Below are 7,727 nucleotides of genomic sequence, written 5' to 3'. Positions count from 1 at the left end.
CACTCTAATAGCTCTGCTATAGGCCACAGTCTGCAGGAACAACACTCTGTATCACTTCGAATGAGTGGGGCTAAACTACTGCAGGCTGAATGGAAGGTAGTATGTAAAAACACTCACCAGCCACTTTCAGTTGCTTGTTATCGCAAATAGCTAATCAGCCAATCACATGGCCGCAACTTAATGCATTTAGGCATGTAGAGGTGGTCAAAACAACTTGCTGAAGTGCAGACCGAGCATCAGAATGGGGGAAGAAAGGGGATTTAAGTGACCTTGAACGTGGCGTGGTTGTTGGTGCCAGACAGGCTGGTCTGAGTATTTCAGAAACTGCTGATCTACTGGGATTTTCACGCACAACCATCTCAAGGGTTTACAGAGAACGGTCCGAAAAAGAGAAAATATCCAGTGAGCGGCAGTTGTGTGGACGAAAATGTCTTGTTGATGTGAGAGGTCAGAGGAGAATGGGCAGACTGGTTCCAGATGATAGAAAGGCAACAGTAACTCAAATAACCAACCAAAATCTCTGAGGAACTTTTCCAATGCATTGTTGAAAGTATGACACAAAGAATTAAGACAGTTCTGAAGGCAAAAGGGGCAAGGTGTACCTAATAAAGTGGCTGGTGAGTGTATGTTAATGGTTGTGACATCACAAAGAAATTTTTGCCATTAAAATCAAATAAACAGGAACATTGCACAACTATGTACAGACAAAGTTTTCTAGCTTCACCAAACTTTCCCTCAAACTTGCAAAAACAGCACTGCTAATTGTAATTCTGAGGGTGCAGGGCTTTCCTGAGTTCGCTCTTGAGTGCTTTTCCAGACAATGACGAGTTTTCTTCAACCATTTGCATGATTTATTCAGCAGACGCTCCCAGGACTGAACTATTTCTCCATTTATTACTATATGCTTTAAGTGTCCACTCTTAAAAACTCACAACAGAGCAATAAATTATACAGCATAATGCAGTTAGCTTCAATGCTTTTAACTGCCCCAGCAATCAGACACTGTGGTAGTCTTCATCTAATAATGAACTGATGATGTACAGGACACTCTAACAGCCACAGCCTCCTGCTAACAGGATGACCTTCAATCAGGGGTGGAAAAACATTTTGAAAACTATGCTTAAGTTTTATATTAAAAGGTCTGTGCTTTGCTCAAATATCAATGAAACTGAATGCTTGAATTCTAATTGAACTGCATCTCCATGAAAAACAAATAAATAAATACATTTTATATATATGTTTTTTTGGGTTTTTTTACGAGCGTAGAAACAAGGAGGTGGTCAGAATGTTCTGCCTGATCGGTGTACATATATGTACATATACATAGAGAGAGAGAGAAAGAGAGAGTAAAAGCAGATAGATAGATAGATAGATAGATAGATAGATAGATATATAGATAGATAGATAGATAGATAGATAGATAGATAGATAGATAGACAGTAGTTTGTTCCTTCAGCTTTGAAGAAGAACATGAAAAACACACATTGATATGTTGTGAAGGGTAAAAGAGACTTAAGTCTACAGCTCTTCCACAAATGCTAGTGTTGCTAACAAAGCCAGCAGCCACCACTCAGCATGATGTCATCTCCATAATGGTCACAACAAGCTATTCATTATTTATTGTTAAACAGAGTTTTAGGCCAGTTCTGTTGTTCCACATCTCATACCCATGTTTACACAACGCGAAGGTGGTAATCTGGCTAAAGGCCGTCAGTCAGCGTGATGTCATTTTCATAAAGCTGCTGTCTCTCTGATTCCAGTCTGTCTCAGAAACACTACAAGCTCCAGCCTGAGTGTGTTGCTCTGCTTATCTCAGCTTCCTTTGCACAACGTCACGTAACCTGTTCCTGCAAGTTTGATTTTTGATGAACACGCCCACAAGGCAAAGGTCATACGGCTCTGGATCAGAGGTGAGAAGCCTGAACTCACACACTTCAAAAACATGGTTCTTCAAGGGTTCTTTAGTAAAGATAATGGTTCTATATAGAGCCATGAAGACTCAAAGAAGCCTTTGCATGCTTGAAGTTTCTTTGCATCACTAAAGTGTTCTTCAGACTGATGGGGAATGTGCTGTAGATGGTTCTGTTTAGAACCTTTTTGAAAATGGTTTTAGAGAGCACCAAAAAGGGTTCTTCTATTATGACAAGCTTGGCATCATAACAATAGCAGAAACTTTTTTTGATGCTGCATAGAACCATTTTTAAAAAGGTTCTACACAGAATCATCTACAGGACATTCACAAGATTGATGGAGAATGCATTGTATATGTTCTATATAGAACCTTTTTGAAAGTGGTTCTAGAAAGCACCAAAAATGGTTCTTTTATTATGACAAGCTTGGCATCATAACAATAGCAGAAACTTTTTGATGCTACAAAGAACCATTTTCAAAAAGGTTCTATACAGAACCATCTACAAGACATCCACAAGATTGATGGAGAATGCGTTGTATATGTTTTATATAGAACCTTTTGGAATGTGATTCTATATAGCATTAAAAAGTGTTCTTCAGACTGATGGAGAATGTGCTGTAGATGGTTCTGTTTAGAACCTTTTTGAAAATGTTTCTAAAGAGCACCAAAAAGGGTTCTTCTATTATGACAAGCGAACAATAGCAGTAACTTTTTTGATGCTGCATTGAACCATTTTCATAAAGGTTCTATGCAAAACCATCTACAGCACATTCACAAGTTTGGTGGAAAATGTATTGTATGTTCTATATAGAATCTTTTGGAAAGTGTTTCTATAAAGTACCAAAAGGGTTCTTCAGACTGATAGAGAATGAAAGTGGTTCTACATAGCACCACAACAATTTTCATTTGTTGTAAGTGTGATATGGTAACAGTAGCGAAAACATTTTTAGTGCTATACAGAACCATTTTCAGAAAGGTTCTATACAGATGCGTCTACAGCACATTCTCCATCAGTCTGAAGAACCCTTTCATGATGCAAATAACTGCTGCGCGCTCCTCTCACTTTGGGGATGTAGCATTTAATTTTAGACCAAAGGAACCCAAAAATAAGCAGAACAGAGTTCTCAAACTTTGGTTCCTGTGCTGAGAGACGCTGGATGAAGCACTTTGTTGACCTGCTAGTTTTGTACTTCCACTTTCGCTGCTTTATTTGGAAGGATGTTTATATTTGAGGCATTATTTCACAGAAATAACCTTAGTGTGTATTTAAGATTCTGTGAGCTTTACAGCAAAATCCTATATCAGATACTCAAGACATTTTCATGGTGCACCATACAATAGATGGTTCTTTGGTAAAGAAAATGGTTCTACAGAGCCACAAACAGTCAAGGAACCCATTGCATGACTGAAAGGGTCTGTGCATGGTTCTATATAGCACCAAAAAGGGTCTTTCTGTTGAATTGAACTCAGAACCTTTAGCCAACTGTGCTCGCACACAGAGGAATGAGACCTCCGCATTTAACCCATCCGTGCAGTGAAACACCCACATAGATGCACACTAGTGAACACACACACTAGGGGGCATTGAGCACACTTGCCCAGAACAGTGGGCAGCCCTATCCACAGGGGTTAGGTGTCTTGCTCAAGGGCACCTCAGTCATATACTGTCAAACAAGTGGACCGGACCAGCAACTTTCTAGTCACAGAGGTGGTACCCTAACCTCCAGCCCATGAGTGCCACCAAAGGCACCACAGTGATTCGAACCCAAGATCTCCTGCTTACTAGACAGGTGCATTAAGCAACTAAGCCACGGCACCCTTGTTATAAGCTTGACATTGTAACAATAGCAGAACCATTTTTAGTGCCATACAAAACCATTTTCAAAAATGTTCCATATAGAACCATTTTCTTTACTAAAGAACCCTTAAAGAATCATCTTTTTTAAGAATGCGTGCTCGAGTAAGTGTGAAATACTGAACTATTAACTAGTTATGCAGTATTTATTAGTTCATTGCAAGTAAAATGCTGATGGTTTTGTGCTTTACTGAGTATTTTTAAGATTTTTCCTTCTACTCATCTGCATTTGTGAGGAAGGATAATTGCACATTTTTTACACAATTACATTTAAGTCAAATTCTGCTGTGCTGCTTCCCTGCTGTCGCTCCTCTCACTTTGGCGATTTCACATTTCATTTTATACCAAAAGAACCCAAAAATAAGCAGAACAGAGTTCTTAGTTCCTTTGCTAAGAGACGCTGGGTGAAGCAGTTTGATGACCTGCTAATTTTGTACTTCCACTTTCGCTGCTGGTTTGGTGAGGATGTTTATATTTGAGGCATTATTTCACGGAAGTAACACTTTTACATCAGACGGCTGTGAGCAACATAGCAAAAACTTAGATGGGATACGTGAAGACATTTCCATGGTGCACTATACACAAGACAGTTCTTTGGTAAAGTAAATGGTTCTAAAGAACCATGAACAGGCAAAGAACCCTTTTCATGATTGAAGCAGTCTTTGCATTCCGAAAGGGTTCTTCAGTTTGATGGAGAATGTGTTCTGTATGTTCTATTAAAAACTTTTTGAAAATGGTTCTATGTAGCACCAAAAATGATTCTTCTATTGTTATAAGCTTGATATTGTAACAAGGGAAGAACCCATTCGATCTTATATAGAACTGTTTCCAAAAAGGTCACTTACAGAACCATCTACAGCACGTTCTCCATCAGTTCGAAGAACCCTTTCATGATGCAAAGGAGTTCTTCAGTTCCTTTCATCATGCAAAGGGTTCTTTGAGTGTTCATAGTTCTATATAGAACCGTTTTCTTTACTAAACAACCTTGGAAGAACCATCTTTTTTAGCCTTTTATGTTAAATGAGTTTCATTTCATTCTGCTGTGCTGCTTTACTGCGGTTGCTTCTCTCACTTTGGCAATTCAGCATTTAATTTTAGCCCAACAGGTCTCAAAAATAAGTTCTCAAACTCAAACTCAAAACTCAAAACTTCCAGAAGTACATTTGTGAGGTCAGACATTGATGTTGGACGAGAAGGCCTGGCTCGCAGTCTCCGCTCTAATTCACCCCAAAGGTGTTCTATCGGGTTGAGGTCACTATGCCCCTCTGCATCTGTTGACCCCGCTCCATCATTTTACGTGTCCGACCACTTTGTGGCTGAGTTGCTGTCGTTCCCAATCACTTCCACTTTGTTATAATACCACTGACAGTTGACTGTGGAATGTTTAGTAGTGAGGAAATTTCATGACTGGACTTGTTGCACAGGTGGTGTCTGATCACGGTACCATGCTGGAACTCACTGAGCTCCTGAGAGTGACCCATTCTTTCACTAATGTCTGTAGAAGCAGTCTGCAGGCCTAGGGGCTTGGTTTTATACACCTGTGGCCATGGAAGTGATTGGAACACCTGAATTCAATGATTTGGATGGGTGAGTGAAAACCTTTGTAAATATAGCGTACTTATATTGTAGTACTTATATATGTACTTAGATATTTTCATGGTGCTTTGGTAAAGACAATGGTTCTATAGAACCATGAACAGGCAAAAACCTCTACATGATTATTCAGATTGGTGCTAAGATAAAATATAAGATGTCTTTGTCATTGCACAGTGTACAACGAAATTGAGCAGCAATCCAATGGCACTTTCTACATACAAAACAAACATATGGCTAAAATATATAACGTGCAGATTTAAGGGGAAAAAAGTATTTAAAAAATCTTAAATATAAAGAAAGAGGACTATAAAACTATATATTCTAAACAGACAATAGACAATAGACAAGTGAGGTAGCAGTTAGTTGTTGTACATTCCTTGGACAGCTTATGGTATTGGTATATGATATTGCACATCTTAAGGATTATTGCACAGAAAGTATATAGATTATAGATTTCACATTCGAGAACAAATGAATAATACATAGAACAGAGGTGGAGTGGAACACTGGAACAGTCGGTTCTACTGAGCACAGTGCTCTGTAGACAGTCCTTGTCAGTGTGTGTATTCATCGTCTGTTCAGGTTGACCCTTGCAGTGCTCTCCTCTCTGCCACTGAGCAGCTGCTGTACCACATTGAGATGCAGTATGTCAGCACACTCTCAATGGTGGAGCGCTAGTAGGACACCAGCAGCTTCTCCTGAAGGTGGTTTTTCCTGAGAATTCTCAGGAAAATTGTTTATTATCTTCTACATAAAACCTTTTCCAAAAACTAAAAGGGGTTTTATAAAGAATGTTATAAGCAGACCCCTCGAGTGCAATACAGAACCATTTTCAAAAAGGTTACATATAGAACCGTCTATAGCACATTCACAAGGCTGATGGAGAATGTGTTGTATATGTTCTATATAGACTCACCGACCACTTTATTAGGTTCAGTTGCTTGTTAACACAAATAGCTAATCAGCCAATCACATGGCCACAACTCAATGCATTTAGGCATGTAGAGGTGGTCAAGACAACTTGCTGAAGTGCAGACCGAGCATCAGAACGGGGGAAGAAAGGGGATTTAAGTGACTTTGAACGTGGCGTGGTTGTTGGTGCCCGACGGGCTGGTCTGAGTATTTCAGAAACTGCTGATCTCCTGGGATTTTCACGCACAACCATCTCTACGGTTTACAGATAAGATAAAGGGATACAGATAGCATAAAGTGGCCGGTGAGTGTAGAACCATTTTGAAAAATGTTTTGTAAAGCACCAAAAAATGGTTCTTCAATTGTTCTAAGTTTGATATCGTAACAATAGCAACCCCTTTTTAGTGCAAGACAGAACCATTTTCCAAAGGTTCCATGTAGATCAATGTACCGTGCAACCCTTCAATCATATAAAGGGTTCTTCAGTTCCTTTAGTCATGCAAAGGCTTCTCTAAGTGTTCATAGAGTTTCATCATTTTTTTTTACTAAAAACCTTTGTAGATGTCAGAGGCGACAGCTCATCTGCTGCTACACAGTTTGTGTTGGTCATCCTCTAGTCCTTCATCAGTGGTCACAGGACGCTGCCCACAGGACGCTGCTGACTGGATATTTTTGGTTGGTGGACTTTTCTCAGTCCTGCAGCGACACTGCGGTGTTTAAAATTCCAGCAGCACTGCTGTGTCTGATCCACTCAGACCAGCACAACACGCACTAACACACCACCACTACGTCAGTGTTAATGCAGTGCTGAGAACGATCCACCTCCCAAATAGTACCCGCTCTGTGAGGGTCCAAGGGGGTCCTGACCACTGAAGAGCAGGGTAAAAGGGGGTAACAAAGTATTAGAGAAACAGATGGACTACAGTCTGTAACTGTAGAACTACAAAGTGACCCTCTACAGTAAGTGGAGCTGATAAAGTGGACAATGAGCATAGAAACAAGGAGGTGGTCAGAATGTTATGCCTGATCGGTGTATATAACTGAGCAGTGGGTAACACTTTATTTGGAATAGTCCACCTTAGATGCTTTGTAAATAATTCATTTACTTTTAAGTTACATTCAACTAAATATCGACTAAATTGACAGTTATTTAAACCTACTCTAATCCTGGCCCTAACTTTAACCTCAACCCTGGTCCAAAGACTCACCCTGGTCCAAATCCTAACCCCAACCCCACCACAGTTTAGAATCAACTGAGTTTCAACAAAGAGTTTAACAATTTAAACATCTGTAGATAATCTATAGTGGACTATCTAATAAAGTCAGACCCAGCCATTCAAGTCAGTTGCGTCTCAAGTCTTCTCTTTCTGACCTGAAACAAAAGCCTAAACCTAAAAGAGAGATTAAAGGAGGAGAGGAGAGATTAAACCCTAAAATAAACACTAATAAAAA

The sequence above is a fragment of the Pygocentrus nattereri genome, chromosome 17 (assembly GCF_015220715.1).
Source record: "Pygocentrus nattereri isolate fPygNat1 chromosome 17, fPygNat1.pri, whole genome shotgun sequence".
NCBI lineage: Eukaryota > Metazoa > Chordata > Actinopteri > Characiformes > Serrasalmidae > Pygocentrus > Pygocentrus nattereri.
The sequence above is the reverse complement of the archived record's forward strand: the minus strand, read 5'-3'. Positions refer to the sequence as shown.